This window comes from Pinus tabuliformis, chromosome 3_2 (assembly GCF_031772625.1).
Source record: "Pinus tabuliformis cultivar Carrire ecotype Pingquan chromosome 3_2, CPIR1, whole genome shotgun sequence".
Classification (NCBI taxonomy): domain Eukaryota; kingdom Viridiplantae; phylum Streptophyta; class Pinopsida; order Pinales; family Pinaceae; genus Pinus; species Pinus tabuliformis.
This window is the reverse complement of record NC_142302.1, coordinates 232,165,145-232,182,866: the sequence shown is the minus strand read 5'-3', so window position 1 is coordinate 232,182,866 and position 17,722 is coordinate 232,165,145.

The following is a 17,722-nucleotide window of genomic DNA, read 5'->3' as shown; positions in this document are numbered from 1 at the left end:
GGGCCATCCAGTCCTCAAAGGCCATCTATACCCTTGAGCTCCGGATTGTTACCGTATGGGGGGCAATATGCCCTTTCACTTCCCCTTCCGGGGGGATACCCATACGGCAGTTTTCAACAACATTCAGGTTTGACTGAAGTAACGACGAGTGGTTGGGTACCTATGTTACCCCAACAACCAAGAGTTGTATATTCCATGCAACAGTGTGTACCTATGTCTAGTATCCCGACGACGCCAGCAATTGTAACCGTGTCGCAAGTTCAATCGATGCCTGTTGTATGTCAACCCCAAGTTGTAATGCAACAGCCTATTGACCCTGCAACACAACCACAATCGCCAACTGCCGGGACGACACAGATACAAACGGGAACTATAACCCCGCATCTTGGTCCGTCGGTTAGTGTCGCACAGAAAAACATGGCTTCACAACCATGGATGGTGCAATACCAACAACCTCAGTTTCAACAGGTGTACCAGGGATCTGAACAACAGATCTTTGCGAATAGTGGGCAACCCTATATTCAGAACGGGTTAAATCAACCACTTGACAGTGGCCAAGCCCACCAGCCGTATCAGTCATATCAACATCAGTTGCATTATGCTGGTATGCAAAGACCTACTGCTCAGGCAATTCCATCGTACCCTGGGTACGCCTCGCCGAACCTGAATCAGCAGTTGCCATTCGTGGCGACCCTAGAATTACCAGATTTACATCGATTAACGAACGATCCAATCGCCTATGCCCATTGGTGGCCAGCGATTCCTCACAAACTTCCTTCGGACATTCCTAAATTCAATGGAAATCTTGGCGAAGACCCGTCGAATCATGTGATGACATTCCATCTGTGGTGTTCATCGAATACCTTGAATGATGATTCGATAAGGCTTCGTCTTTTCCAGAGGACATTGACTGGTCCGGCGGCCAAATGGTATATTGAATTACCTAGAGCCTCGTTCGACAATTTTAGTTCCCTAGCCACGACTTTCTTAACACACTTTCAGTTACCTATAAGGTACGAAACTGGAACAGAGATCTTGACCAATTTTAAGCAGACAACGGCCACACATATATCAGATCATATACATGAGTGGCGCTGTCGGCGCAGAATGGTAAAAACCTATGTTCCAGATCAGCTATTAGCTGAGTGGTTTATAAAGTCGCTTCTGCCTGCTATAACAGAAGATGTGGCCAAGGGAGGCGTCGTAACAGAGGAGCAAGTTATTGCTCGTGCTCAATATTTGGACTTAGTATATACTCAGTCGGGCACGCTCTATGATAAGATACCTGACGCCCCCAGACCAGAATTTTCAATCCCTCCTCCTCCCGGATCGAATAGTGACTCTCATGCCGGTGATGGCATGATTGGAACTGCAAATGCTAAGTCGACAAGGGATTCGAATAAGAAAGCCCGTAAGACTTCGAATCAAAAAGCAAATCAAGAGATTCTTGCTTCGGAGGTAAACGCTGTATCTACGGATAAAGACAAAAACTCCAATCAACCAGGAAGCAAGAAGAAACAAAACAAAGGGAAGAAGAAGAAACAAGGTGGGTCATCCCCTCAAAAAACTTCTTCAAACCCTCCTGGGCAAGGGAAACAATTTTATCCATGTCAAATATGCGATGAAAATCATTTGACAAAGAACTGTCCGTTCAAAGCTGAGTTAAAGAGGTTCTTTAAAAGTTCCCAAACTTCTGCTGTGTTAACTGATCCATTTCCCGCCCCAGGTCAAAATATGGTTGATAGTGGAAATGCTTCCCCGTCTCAAGTGCTTATGTTGTCGGTTTCTAAGCAAAATGATGCTTTGATCTCGACAAGGAATAAAGATTATGGGAATCCGCCGGTGTCGAACGACAAAGGGAAAGATCAACCCAGTAGTTCGACAACAACTTCGGCAGAAGTTGTACCCCCCCTCACGCATGAATTAACAATAAAGCCACCTAAGGGAGTAGTACACAAGTCGACATTTAACCCTCGCGCCAGAGCGGCGCAACACTATAATATAGTGGAGGATTTGGCCCAATCGCCATCTGCTATGTCGACTCTTGAGGTACTACAGAATTGTCCATCACAAAGGCAGGCATTGTTATCAGCAATTGGTGGAGTGGATCCTAAAGATTCCAATCTTGTATCCTTTGATCACAAAGGATATGATCCTCAGTTACCAGCGCAATTAGCTTTCCTTATTCAAGTGAAAGCACTCAACAAAACTGTTCATAGAACGATTATTGATGAGGGAGCGTCGACATGTATCATGTCGATGAGTTGCTGGAAAACTCTTGGATCTCCAACCTTGTCGCGATCTTCGACGACATTGAAAGCATTTGATGGTAGGTCGTACACTCCGTACGGAATCCTAAATAACTTTAAGGTGGAACTAGGAGGAAAAACAGTGGAAATTGATGTTGAGGTCATTGATGGCAATCTTGACTATAACATCCTACTGGGAAGACCATGGATATATGCCATGGCAGCTGTAGTGTCGACATATTTTAGGAAGATCGCATTCCCGTTTGAAGGAGGGATTACGATCGTCGACCAACAGAATTTCCTCCCTAATGGTTCACAAGTTACTGGAAGCATTCCCCTGATCCATGGGAGCGACCACTCAATACAAGATATCGGAGTAGGCTTGCTAAAAGATCCCACAATGATGGGAACTTTCACGTTGCCACCTCCTTTCCATGAAGGGAATATCCCGTTTGTAGCAACATGCAACATGGTATCTTCGTCAAAGGTCGCAGAAGACAAAGTCGTCATGGATTATCAAGTGGTTTTGCCACCTAGCCCTATTGAAATATTGTAGCAATCAATGTTTCAGGCATGGAAGGCGAGCCCAAATCAACGCTCGTCAAGCGTTTGGGTAGATAGGTCCGAAGAATATGGTACCCCATTAGACCCATGGTCAAAAGTTCATGGGACTGACGAAGGAATCTTACAATCATTAATGATTGAGGGGGCACCATGGAATGATCACCACCATCGTTCCCTTCTTCCAGAATGTGAAGAAGAAACTCATCACGACCTATATCACCCTTCAGTGTTTGAATTCCTAACAAATACTGTAAATACGGTGGATTCAGAGAGAAACCTATCCAATATTGAAGAGACCGTAGCCGTAAACATCTCGACAAAATCTGATGTTGTAGAGAATATTCATGTCGGCAAAAGTTGTTCCCCTTCAGAACTGGAAATATATAGCGCTCTCTTTTGCGAATTTAGAGATGTCTTTGCATGGTCATATGATGAAATGCCAGGCATTGACTCGAGCATAGTTGAACATGAGATTAAAATGTATCATGATGTCAAACCAGTAAGACAACGGCTTCGCCAGGTTCATCCAAAGAAAGCCACTGCCATTAAGGCAGAAGTTGAAAAACTTCTCCATGCTGGATTCATCTACCCGGTTCCTCTAACCGATTGGGTATCGAATATTGTCCCTGTTATGAAAAAACAAGGGACGATAAGAGTGTGCGTCGACTATAGGGATGTAAACCAAGCTTGTCCAAAGGACAACTACCCTACACCCTTCATCGACCAGATAATTGATGAATGCGCCAGATGTGAAATCTTTTCCTTTATGGATGGATTTTCCGGGTATAATCAAATAAATATCCGCCCACAGGACCAGTCTAAGACTGCATTTATTTGTCCGTGGGGCACATTCGCTTATCGAAAATTACCCTTTGGTTTAAAGAACGCAGGGGCGACGTTTCAGAGGGCAATGAATTATGCCTTCCATGACATCAAGAACATCGTTCAACCTTACCTCGACGATCTTCCGGCTCATTCGCGGAAGCGGACTGATCATCCGCGGCATTTGAGAGCAATATTTCTACGTTGCCGACATTACAAGATAAGACTCAATCCACACAAGTGTGTGTTTTGCGTCGGTTCTGGTCGTTTACTTGGCTTTGTTGTTTCTAAGGATGGGATTCGTCTCGACCCCTGTAAGGTTCAGGCAATCATTAATTTGCCTCCACCTTCAAATTTGCTTCAGATTCAGAAACTCCAAGGGAAAGCAAACTTTCTGAGGAGGTTCATTCCAAATTACGCAAAACTTGCCAAAGGTTATACTCGTCTTTTGAAAAAGGATGTGCCTTTTGTCTGGGACCAGGTCGCGCAAGCTTCCTTTGATGCTCTGAAAGATTCTCTAGTAAGAGCATCATTAATGTACGCCCCGGACTATCAAAGAGATTTTAACCTGTATCTAGCTGCAGCAGATACGACCATTGCGATGGTCTTAGTGCAAGAAGTCGATGGAATTGAACATCCTATTTATTATTTAAGTAAAAACTTAAATGACACAGAAAGTAAATATTCCTATGTTGAAAAACTAGCGCTTGCTGCTGTTCAAGCGATTCAAAGGTTTCGACATTATGTCCTCTTTAGGAAAACTACCATTCTGTCAGATTGCAACCCCATGACGTATATACTGTCGCGACAGTTGCTTGGGGGCAAATATTCAAAATGGATAGCCATCCTTCAAGAGTTTGATTTGGATTTTGTAAAATCCAAATCGAAGAAAGCTCTAGTTTTCGCGGAATTATTATGTGATCTCCCATCGTCGTCCAACGATGAAACATCAGAAGAGTCAATCGTGGATGAACATTTGTTTCTGATATCAGTAAGCGATGAGTGGTATGGAGACATCATTGTTTATCTCCAAACCCAAAAATTTAGGCCTAATACCTCACACTCGGAACGGAAGCGTATACGATACCAATCTAAAGACTACATGATCGTCGGTGATACACTCTACCGTCGTGGTGTCGATACGGTTCTGAGGAGGTGCCTTACCCATGAGGAGGCCGAAAAAGCCCTGAATGATTGTCATTCAGGCGCATGCGGGGGGCATCAATCTGGATATGCAACAGCACAAAGAATCTTACGAGCAGGATACTTCTGGCCAACTATGTTTAAAGATTGCATAATAGCTGTCAGAAGTTGCCATGCATGTCAGATCTTTGATAGCAAAACCAGGAGACCACCCGCACCCTTGCAGCCTATAGTTGCTGTTGGGCCCTTCGCCAAGTGGGGCATCGATTTCATGCAATGTAACCCCACCTCGACTGGGGGGCATGGGTATATTATAGTCGCTGTTGACTATTTTACCAAATGGGCCGAGGCGATGCCTACATTGGATAACACTGGTGAAACAGCTGCCCTTTTCTTTTTCAATCATGTAGTCGCCAGGTTCGGCGTTCCGCAAGCTATAGTGACAGATCATGGATCGCATTTTCGCAATCACATGATGGTTGAATTAGCTGCCAAACTAGGGCTATCTCACGACAGCTCTACCCCATATTATCCACAAGCCAATGGACAAGTTGAGGCAATCAACAAGGTCCTGAAGCGTATGTAGCAAAGGATGATCGGGGTTCACAAGAGAAGATGGCATCTAATCCTGTACTCAGCATTATGGGCTTACCGAACCTCGGTAAAAAACGCCACTGGGTTCACACCATTCCAATTGGTGTATGGCCTAGAGGCAGTATTACCGATCCAGTGCGAAATTTCGTCTCTTAAACTCGCAATTGACCTCCTCCCCGGAACCTCAGAAGAAGAGGCTCGTTTCTTGGAGTTAATCCAATTGGATGAAAACCGTCGTGACGCTGCTTTGGCGAACGAAGCCCATAAGAAACGAGTCAAAGCACAGTTCGACAAGAATGTCAAACCTCGCATCTTCTCTGAGGGTGACTTGGTTTTGCTTTACGACCAAGAATCCGACAAATTAGGAGCAGGAAAATTTTAGTCCTTATGGATGGGTCCCTATATTGTTAAAAGGGTGTTAGCAAAAGGAGCCTACAAGTTAATGGATTATGACGGAATACCACTGGCGCAACCCCGTAACGGGTTGTACCTCAAGCGTTACTATGCCTAAATAGTAACCTGAGTGCTTTTGTTGTATTTTGTTTTCGCTAAAATGTTTGTTTCGGTTAAGTAATCCGCCCTTCTCATTTGTTGCAGATGTCGAATTATTCTGAGACATATGTGGGATATGCTGACGGAGCGAGTCGTAGTACGCGGAATTTGTCCTCCGCAGCCTGGGCCATTTTTGATCCAAGCGGCGAGTTAGTGAGTTTCAGAGGTGTGTGTATTGGGCGGTCAACGAACAATATCGCTGAGTATAGCGCGTTGATTGAACTCCTCTCTGATACCATCGCTCATGGTATACGCCGACTAATTGTTAGGCTAGACTCACAACTTGTGATACTACAACTCACTGGTATATATTCAGTCCGCAATCCAGCTATTTATCGTATGTTTCTAAGGGTTAAGATTTTGGAAAGAGAGTTTGATTTAATTCAATACCAACATATTTCCAGAAACTTGAACACATTAACAGATTCATTAGCAAACTATGTATTAGATAGACATTTACAACATATATAAAAAGAGATGCATCGGTGCTATGCAAGTGGATCACAAATAAACTGAAATAAACTCCGAAAATCAAAATATATAAAGTTGTTTATAGTTTGTACATAATGTGCTGTAATCAAAACAAAATTGGTCATACGACCTAGAACTCAAAAAGATGCTAGGGGGCACCCTAGCCTAGTGGTGCTCATGAAAGTACGTCACGGTCTGTGCGATCATGCGCAAGAGACGAGTCCATCGTCTAGGCACGCCAATAGTGTGCCGCTGCAACTGTAAAGGTAACTCGTCAATCTGTACATCTGGAAGACCATGAGTAAGGCTCTCAACCTGCTCCTGCACAGCTGCAAGTATCTCAGTATCACCAAGGTCGCGAATAACAACTCTCCTAGCAGGCTCTGCTGCTGGGGCAGCAACTGGCGATCGTGGACGAACTACTGGACGAACAGGACCAACATCTGCATGCACCCAAGAGTTTGATCAGTTTTGAACAGTAACATCATGAATACAAACAATAAACAGTGATATGGTCAGAGATTTTACCAATAGCGCCCCATTGCTCGCCATCCGGGAGCACCAAGTCCGGATCACCTCGGTAGTCCATACCCACATATGGATACTCAGAAAATTCCATCTCGTGACGCTCGAACCACCTAAAGAAGGACTCAGTGAAAGTGATATGAGGTTGACCAGCATGCCGGGACATATGGTCAACCCACCTCTGCATGCGTGGCTCGATCGGAGAAGGCAAATCAAGCATGATGTACTGAGGTTGCATCAATGGGATTTTCTCCAAGATAAAGGCAGTCAGAATAGAACCAAATCCAAAGTTCTTCAGCCCCCGTCCTTTACCTTGGTCAATTGACTTTTCATCTGAACAAGTACTGCATCACACCAGTTAAACACTTTCGGTTGGAGACACTCCAAGGCGTGCTGCATATAAGATCTGTTGGCAACATGTAAAGCTGCGCTACCTGCCATCCTACCAATGGTAAACAGAATGGACCTGAGAGACCTGTCAGTGATGTCACGGATATTGATCTTGCCGTCTTTGATCGGCTGTGAACCTTCCCGGCAATACTGACGAATGTAGTCCCTGGTGGAATTAGTCCCTCGGACCGTACCTGACAAAGAAATGGGGGCACCCCGCCTTGACAACCCAGTCAAGAAGTACATGTCCTCTATGGTCAAGGGGATGGTTTTCCCCCTAATCTGGAATACTTGGTTAACAGGATCTCAAGCATCAAGCATATACTGCAGTAAAGAAATCTGTGCTCTCATGCTAGAGATACGGAAGAACTTCAGCAGGCCACAGTTCCGAAGCGCGTTCACCGTGACTGGGTCATGGAGCGCAACCATGTCTTCTGCTTCATGTTCTCGTTCTCGCCATGTAAGGGACATTTTGTTCAAAGTTCCCTACAATCAAACAAGAGAAGGAGTAAGTTCCTGATTTTGATGAAAATCTGGCGAAAAATCATCAAAAAACTCATGCAAGGTCAGCTTTTCTAGGTCCAGCGCAGGCAGAGAGTATTCCCCTTGCGCTGAGAATCAGTCTGCCATAAGGCTGCCTGAAATACAGCGCAAGTTTCGAAAGGGGAACCTGCGCTGATGCCAGGGCGCCCTGATGAAACCCCTGGGGCTCAGAAACCCTGAAAAACATACATGAAACTGAAAAAGGAAACCATGAAAGTGAAGGGCTAAGGTTTAGCTCCTACCTGGTCCAAACGGCGCCGAAAATCGTCCACAGAATCTCCCGGAATCAGCTGGTGAAAATCAAGGAAGAAGAGGCACCTCCAGAGCTCCAACAAGCAAAATGCAAATGAAATGGTAAATGAGAGGTAAAAACCCCTTTTTATGACTTTTTACACAGTTTAAAGTTAAATATTAGGGTTATAATCTCGTTTTCATGCAAATATTGTCCATTTCTAACAAAATTTGTTGCAGCAATTGAAGATGAAGTACTACATTTGAAAAGAGAAAAGCTAGTAAAAGTAAAAAATTAAATTTGACCATGAATCGAGCAGTTTTACCACAGAATTTATGCTCGTTAAAAAATAGAAAAGTATGAGCAAAGTTTCCAAGCAGAGTCCAAGCTCATTAAAAAATGAACTTATCCCGGTAGACAGCCATTGCGATCGTAAATTTATCAGCCTTAAAAGCCTTGGTCGTGTTTTCATCCATCACCTCCATTTCATTTGGCCGGTCGTTCACCCCCATATGTGTGTTTACCCATTTTGAGGAACAGCTGCGAAGAGTGATTTCACCTAGCCATCCTTGTAACACTACCGTGATTGGAAAATTCCAATTTGTACCTAGAATCAGTTGCTATCCCTGTTTATCACTCGTTCCTCAAAAGACGAGTCTTCTTTGAGCTCTTTTCACTGACTCGTAAAATATGAAAAGTTTGCCGAGTTTTGGCCTTCCAGCTCGTTAAACGACCGGAACGCTATCCCTCCTCTAGATTTTAATCTTTTTGGACCTGAGGGATTATTGCACAAAAAGATCGAGCGCTTGTTTTGTTCGGCTCGTTAAAGCAATCGAAAACTCATCCCTTCTGTATTGTTTTATACTTTTTCGAACTTAAGGGATTAGATGACGAAAAAGGAATTATGGAGTTAACTTTCTGTACCTTTTCAGACTCTCTAAAGATGAAAAGGACCGAGTTTTCTTTGTCGTTAGACTCGTTAAAATAATTAAATAGCGACAAACTTGTCTTTAGACGAGAACGAGTTTCCCTATCGCTAAGCTCGTTAAATCATAGCGATGGGCTTGCCCGAAGGGCAGGTTATAGAACAAGCATATGTTATCCTCCTCAAGCTTGACAAAAATAAAGAGGTACTGGTCAGAAATGACTGGGGAAAAATTGGGAGAACATCAAAGTTTAATGGTAGCAAGTCACTCTTGAACATGACACTTTTCCTCCGTACCACATCGGGTTGGGTTGTTTCATTCACCGGTCTCATCACCATGGTCCTCGCCAAACCATCCACATTTGGGGTAATGCTACCGATCCATCGCATCAGTGTCGTTATATGTTCAAGAGGGGTCATTCTGAAAGTGTCAACCGTGTCCCATCCACTGCCATACATTATCCTTCATCCATTCATGATCGCCACCCTGAATCATATGTCACAGTTTGTTTTCACCTCCACTAAAATCATTAGCTCCGTTCCGTGTCATTGATGTGGGATTCATTAAGGCCCTCCTTTGACGGATCGCTTCTTGTCGACTTCAGCTCATTATCCAAGAAGTTGATCTAGGAACAACCCCATCAGTACTTTGAAGCTTGCATGCCTCAATGGCAAGTTTCTCACTTCCGGCGACAGGTATACATCAATGACCTTCGACCAGAAGATTTTGCGTGGCGTTCGACGCCAAGTCCTTTATTCACGCCACGTGAATTGTACTGCAGTACCTTGAGGGTCATTATCATTATCGGTGATTCCTCTCGCGCTTGTTAACGGTTTTCATCATTGACCGGTAATCAAGCGATGTCTTTCCATGTTCGACTTCAGCGAAATTCTCACATGGATCGACTTGTACTTAGAGTGAAGATCGAACGAGTTTGAAGACCCCGGATCTAGTTTCATCCATCCGGGCTGCGATATATATTCAAGAAATATAAAAGCATTTGCCATGTACATCATTGCAGCAGATGATCATCCTATTCAAAGGATGATAATTTCAGCAGAAAATTATCAGTCTACCTTCAGACGATCGTCTGTCATATGTACCAAAATGTATTTATAAAAGCTGAGCATGGGAATGCCCGCCTCAGCTAGATCATGAAAATAGAATGAAAAATAATGTATTGTATTGTATTGTATTACAGGGCGCCTCCTCAGCACTGGAATGAACTTCGGACCCTCTAGATAAAGCATTTCACCCGATAAACGGCCTCATACTTTAGGGGGCAACTGTTATAGACATTTTTGTGCCTCGCGACATGGAGCATGAAATGTCAATAATTACAGGGATCCTCAGTCCCTAAACATGTTGTTCTTACCCCTAAAAGAACAAGGTCATCAAACCACAGCACTTCCAATCAGTTCTCCACCTGAAAACACTTCAAAACAGGTTAATTTTGGATCATGTCAGCTGCTACACTGAGCATATGCGCTGGAATGCAATGCAACTGCTCCTCAAATCTAATGTACCTGCGCTGGGCGAGATTGGCCAAGTGGCACAGTCATTCTGCAAGGTGTCAACTGCCCAGGAAGCTTCCAAACTGACACTTGGTTCATGAGATTCGCCCTGTGATGAGTAAGAGGTACTTGATCACCATGTGTAAGCAAGGATCTCCAAGTGGACTCAAGAACTGAAGATTAACTGAAGAGGGAGAGGACACTAGTCAGCTCTATGCCAGCCTCAAGCTGACTCATCCTCTCTTCTTCTCTCCTATATATAGAGCTCTTCTATGAGGTCTAAGGAGGCTGGAATTTTGTGTAAAGCAAGGAGGTGCTGTTGGTTTACAGTTAGAGCTATTGGGTGATTGTTTTACTAGAGGTGAAGAGGAGAGTTCTTGCTGCTGGGGAGGTGCTGCTGGATTGGAGCCATCAATGGTTGTAACCTTCTCAGAACCCTGTTACTTCTATCAATAAAGTTTTGCATGTTCTCCTATATACTTGTATTGCATTGATGTATTGTATTTACTTGTATATTTGATTCACTCTAATCCATGCATCAGTTATGAGTACATGTATCTTGTAGTTTCCTCTCTTGTTTTGTGCAGGATCTGTGTGTAGCTGGACCGGCAAAGAGAGCAAGGAGCTGGGAACAAGAGACAAAGAGAGAGGATAAGGATCGACTAAGCGAAAGACACCAGGTTGGTTAATCTTTTCTCCCTTCTCTCTGTACTTTCATAAAGGAAAATATCAAAGCTTTACTTTCAGTTGTTGCTAAAGACTGTCACCTTTAGAGTAGGGATAGGGTCATCCGAGTCGGATACTTTTCCCCACAACAGTGATCGTGGTACACACTTACTGAATGAGACAATCAGTACACTGACGGAGGAATTTCAGGTATATCACCAGAAGAGCACACCTTATCACCCACAAGCTAATGGGATAGTGGAGGCATTCAACAAATTGCATGGAAATGCACTAACCAAGGTTTTCAATGCTAAACAAAGTGATTGGAACCTACGCATACCTGCGGTACTATGGGCTTATCAAACGACATGCAAGAAGTTGACGGGACAAACCCCTTTTAGGCTTGTCTATGGTGTGGAAGTTGTAATGCCTATGGAATACATCGTGCCTAGTCTATGCATAGCAGCGCTCACAGGTATGACGGATCATGGAGCCCTGGAGGAGAGGCTCGCGTAGCTGGATGAGCTCAAAGAAGAAAGATTTTTTGCTGGATTTGACCAGAAGGTCCAAAAGCAATGTGAAAAGGCATGCATGATCAACACATCAAGCTACGCACATTTAAGGTAAATGAATTGGTTTTGTTATATGATAGTAAGTTTGATAAATTTCTAGGGAAATTCAGGATGCACTAGTTAGGGGCTTATGTTATAAGTGAGATTACCAATGGAGGAGTGGTACAACTGCTCAAGTTAAATGGAGAACCCTTCACAGGAAAGGTGGATGGCTGTCACTAGAAGCCATACATCAAAAGTTTGGCCATGTGACTAAATGAAAGTAGCATAGCCTTAGCACTCCAGGTAGCTGAAAGGAGGCGTGGGACTATAAAATACACTTCCCAAGGTGGTGAGCTGTACGATTAGAAGATGGTGCGAAGCACAGATGTGTCACTAGGTCCGCAACAACGCGGAGGGCGGTGTGCTACCCAGGGAGAAATCGAACAAGTTGGCTAGAAAGTGACCATTAAAGTCACCGTTCATGAAAAGACGACAGAAGTGAGGCCAAAAGGAGCAGGCGAATGACATTTAAGACGAAATTTATGGCTTGGATCCTTGAAAATATTATGTCAATCCAACATTAATGAACCAATTTTAGAGGGGAACGGTTGGATTTGAATTCAAAATGCCCTATAAATTACAAGTGGATGCCCATCAAAAAACACTTGGCATTTTGAGTATTCAGCGGTTAAGCTCTCAAGCACATATGAATTATGACCAATACAAGCTTCTGATAGTTTCTCAGGTATTTGCCACTTTGCTGGCGAACACACAGGAATTCTTGTGGAAGATCATGTCAGTGCCCCCAAAAGTTATCAATACATAGAAAGTAGTAGAAGAGTCAACACAGGAAATGGAGAGAGAGGCCGAAGTAGCTGCCTCGGAAGTGGACGAAGTATTAGCAGAGATCCCTAAATCCTAGAGAACATCGAGATTGAAGCAAAACCCAACCAAGGAGACCATGAAAGACAAGAAGGGCAAGCAACCTGCCATACCGATGCATGCATCACCAATACGAAACCCACCAAAGCCCAGGAGAGGAGGATATCGAAGACATCCCCATGGACGATGAGGATGTGGGAGTTGAAAAAGAGGAGGTTGAAGCCCAGGGTGCGGACCCTATTACACGGTTGCCGGAGTATGTCCCTCCGTGAAAGCTTAAGTCCAAGGTCTCGAAGGACATTGATGAAAGTAAGACTCCCCCACTTGGCGACTGTACAAATGATGTGCCACATCATAGACATGAATATGGGGATGACTGCATTGGAGCAGCGGAAGTGGCTCAGAGGAGTAGAGAAGGCAGGATTACTCAACCTGCTCTGTGTACAACACTATAACCGCACCCCTGTGACAGTGTTGGTCATCAAGCAACTGTTGTGCTTGGTGAATGATGGGTGTCTGTGGCTGGAGAAGCTGATACCCATCACTGATATGTTGATTCACCGCATAACGTGCTTGCCGTATATAGGAAAAAATCTAGCAATGATCTTTGGCGACAAGGGTGGTGAGTAGGCACTCACAGAATCAATGAAAGACAAGTTCAAACTGGTAAAGAAGTCGCATGGGTATGTTATCTCCAGCATCTGTGACCCTACTGTGAAGGTGGAAATTTAGATTCTTGCATGGAAGGTGATGCGGAAGTTCCAAGTCGATGAGGTACCAGTGTCTGTCGTCGCGCTCGCACAGCAGTGCATGGAAAGATTCTAGTTTAACTAGTTAGACTACCTTCACGGAGATTTCCTAGAGAACTACCGCGAAGCGCAAAAGCAAAGCAAGACCATCCACTATGCATGGCTCTTGCTATCGATTGTGCTAGTAGTGTGGGAGCTACCAAAAGAGAGAAAATTCCCCTCAATCGTGCCAGACCTTCCTAAAGCAACGAAGTATGATTCATTGTGGGCAACCAAGGATGTGGAGTTCATTCGGGACAGCAAGATCTTCTAGATCTTGATGGAAATGAATATCAGGATGGCCATCAATTGCAAGCCATGATTGTCGCCCACGGTATATGCTAACCTGTAGAGCTCTGCTGAATTTAAAGTTGATTTCCATCAGATATCAATCAGGGCATGGAAGTACCTTGTGCAGAAGTGGTATGATTTGTCGTACCTAGCCACAAATGATGCCGTTAGTGTGGTGTTGGATAAATGGCAGGCGGAGTGGTGCTCTAACACGAAATTAGCAGTGGGTGGAAGCAAGTCTGCCGCACAAAAGAAGAAGGAAGAGGCCAAGCTGAAGATGGCACAACTGGTCAAAAAGAGGAAAAAGGAGGCTGCTAAGAAGGCCCAGGTGGAAAAAGCAGGAAAGGATCAAGGAAAACTTACAAGTGGCACAGAGCGGGTCTCTGACAAAGGTGTATGGTCGGCATCACCTGAGACCGAAGAGGAGGACATAGAGCAACACAACGCAGACCCTCAAGAGACGTCTACTCACATTAAATTCCTGAGAGAGATGGTGTTGCACTAAAATTTGTCACCATTACTATTTGTAGTTAGTATGGCTCTATCAACTGTCATACTATCCTCCTTGGCAAGTCTCATACCTATGCTCCTCATGTCAAACTCCAAGAAAGAGAGAAATTCCTTTAAAAGTCAATTAACTCTGGTTATGCAGTTTCTCTTAGCCTTACTTGCGTGTACGCACCTCCAGTTCATAAAACCTGCGTACTTGTACGCTCTGTATATAAAGGTCTGGGTGCGTACTCTTGTAAAGGTCAAAAGGCGCAAGTTTCACTTCAAAAAAGTTACTTGTGGTCATTTCTAGAGCATTCTAGAAGATGGTTTGACGTGGATTGAGCACCTCCAGATGGTTCATGCATCCCTATGTAAGAGGAACTTATCCCATGAAGAGGGGAGCTATCCCATTAAAAGAGGGGCTTATCCCATTCATGGTGGACCTAATTAACTTCCTCCAAAGCACTATAAATACAGGCATTGGGCCAGAGGGAGGGGAGGTTGAAAGCTGAACGTTCCTAAGGGTAGATGCTACTGGAATTAGGACTTCCTTGTAGAAGCTTGTGAGGAGAGATTCCCATCCTTTCTTGTTTCATTTGGAAGTGGGTGAGCTGATCAAAGTAAAGGAAAAATCTTGTTGGACCTTGGGAGGGACCTACACAACACCAAGGCTCAGGTTGTAATGGTTTCTTTTGTTTCCTATTAATACAAATAAGTCCATTCTTCTCAACAATTTGTTATTTATGAGTTGTTTCATATACTCCTTGGTCTGTATGTTAAATATGTTTTATTTTATGAGATATTCAGGTGCTATTTAATCGTTTGATTGTTAGTGAATTCAGGTTTCGAAGAGAAGGAGGAGCTCATCCGGATCGACGAGGCTGGACTACTACAACAGCGTTGGACTACAGGTAGGATCTAAACACTTGATTTCTTATATGGTAAATGCATATTTAGAGAAGGATTGTTCTTAATTGTCTTGTTTGTCACTAGAAAGCCTTAAGCTTCTAGGGAGGTTGGTTTTGTCCGCAAAATCGACTCTTTCCGCATGACAAAATGGTGACTCCGCTGGGGACTCCATTGATGTGAATGATTTTTCCTTTGTGTGAAACTTTGGTCTGAGAAAGGTCGTTTGTTTTTTGGTTTTTGGTTTTTTGACTATGTATTTGGGTGGGCTCACTTAGGGTTAAATTAGATTTTACTTTTTCTTAGTTTTGCTAGAAGTACGCAGCCTCTGAGTTGAGCACAGTGCGTACCTGTATGCACTGCGGCTTTGTGCACAGAGCGTACACGCACCTGTGCAAACAGGTTGCCTGTGTACCCTGTCAAAATTGAGAAAATTTCAATTTTCTCCTTTTTTGCCTCTTAGATTTTGCTTTTAATTTGTTTTTTCTGCCCAGATCCACTGGCTTTCTGCCATAAATCTTCACCTAGGCTTGTTTCGTCAGTGTCAAGAGTTTTAGTGAAATTCATAGAGATTTTGCTCTAGGGTTTGATTTTTGCACTGGTCCTGTAGAGACTTTAGCTTTAGAAGTTGAAAAACCTTGGATCTCCCTGGTTTTGTTCAGTCTTCTTAGGAGTCGGGCCTTTCATAGAATCCACCCTTGTGAGAAACCTACATTTGTGTCTTCTCTTGCTGAATCTCGAAAAAGTTTGTTGATTGAACTTTGAATTTTATTCTTGAGAAAAAGAACAAAAGATTTTGATTTTTGTTTTTGACTGGTTTTTTATTCTACATTAACTAGTCCTTAGTTAAATTTTGACTTAGTAAAACATCCAGGAATCATACTTGATAGGCTTTTGCCTCGTTAGATTTATTTTTAGATGCATTTCTCTTAGATTTACTTTTGAGTGAAGTAGCTTTGATTTGATTGTCATAGATTTGTAAAATATTGCTTTTTGATTTTTAAATGCTTTGTTAAGTAGGAAAAAATCCAAAAAATCTCTTTTGAAAGAAAAGTTTGCTTAGGTAGCATTTGAGTCTTTGAAAAGAAAAGGAATTTTCGTGAAATACTTAGTGGTCATGTGTTGTATGTTTTGGAAAAGATAAAGAGATTGTTTCTTTGATTTTCATTGCCAAGAAAGTTGTCTTTATATAAATTTTGAATTCCCCAACTCTCTTAGCTAAGGAATTCATTGAAAAAGAGAATTAGTATAAATCATCCTAAGTGCATCTTTTTAGTGGTTTGAGTCGAGTCTACACACCATCAGTTTCATCTCCGCTACCTTTTGTCTTAAAGAAAAGCCATAAAAATTAACGCTTAAAGTAAAATCAACTTAGTAACTTTTTATTTACTAGGGCTCTGAAACACCAATATAGATCAGGCTAGTGTCTTGGAGTAGGAGAGTAATTAACTCTCCAAGACAGCAAAACCAAACAAGTAGCTTATCTTGTGGTAGGATAAATCCAACTGTTTCATTTGTACTCTGGGAAAGCTCCTCTTAAAGGAGAAGCACGAGACCATGTCCGAACCAGTGAGGGGATCAATCCTCCTTCATTGGGAAAGACGCCAGATACGCACATATTACAAACGGTAAACCTCAGATTATTGTCGAGGAGCCTGGGGTCACGTGTCGGTAAACCTTGGATTATTGTCAAGGAGCTGGCAAGGGGATTGAGTTTGTTACTCTGCCCTTGCATGCTATCGGGTCATAGACTGTTCCCCCAGGTATATTTGTTGTTGTTGGTAACCTTAGTGACCATTATCTTTAGGATTCTACCCGAGGTGACGGTGGAGGGAAGATCCCACTGTACCTGGAGCAGACGTCGGCTAGACTCACTTGGATTTTCCGGGGGGTTCACTTCACTCGAGACGGTTAAAGTGGAGGAACTTGTGCCGGTCTATTCATTAAGCAGGTTGCCGGGGTAACTGTTCCACCCACCACTTCTGTACTGAATTCGGCGATGTTGGGCTTCATCACCAACTAGTGTTTTCGGTCTGGAAGGCCACTGTTTATGTATGGTTTGACGCCCTAGATTCTTTAGGCGTGTGATTCAAATTTGTTTGGTTCTTTAGAGACTTTAGGTGGTTTGCTTTGAGATTTTACTTTGTTTGCGTGTGCAGTAGTTAAAAGTTTTAACTGTGGCGTAATTACCGAGACAGTCCCGTAGACTTTGGGGCCAGTATCCTGAGATTGTTACCGTGGCCGATTTGTTGAGGAAGTCCCGTAGACTTCGGGGTGAGCCTCCTGAAGACGTCTCGGGTCATTACGAAGGTTTGAAAGTCCTTGTAACTCCTCCTAGTGGCAGTAAAGTAGGTTCACCTGAAGAAGGAGAGTCTTCGTTGGTAGTCCATCCAGATTACCAAAGTCTAGAAACATGTTATAATCTTGAAGCTGTTGCAGTTTCCGAGCTTGCTGGTAGTTTTTCATCTACTAGTGATATAGGCGAAGAACTTGAAATATCTGAACCTGTTACTCCAACTTCTAGTGTTCCTGATTCACCTAGGGTAGAAAGAGTCATCACCGAAAATTTTCCTTCTGGTTTGATAGCTATTGAAGAACTTGCTCCAGAAGAAGAAGTA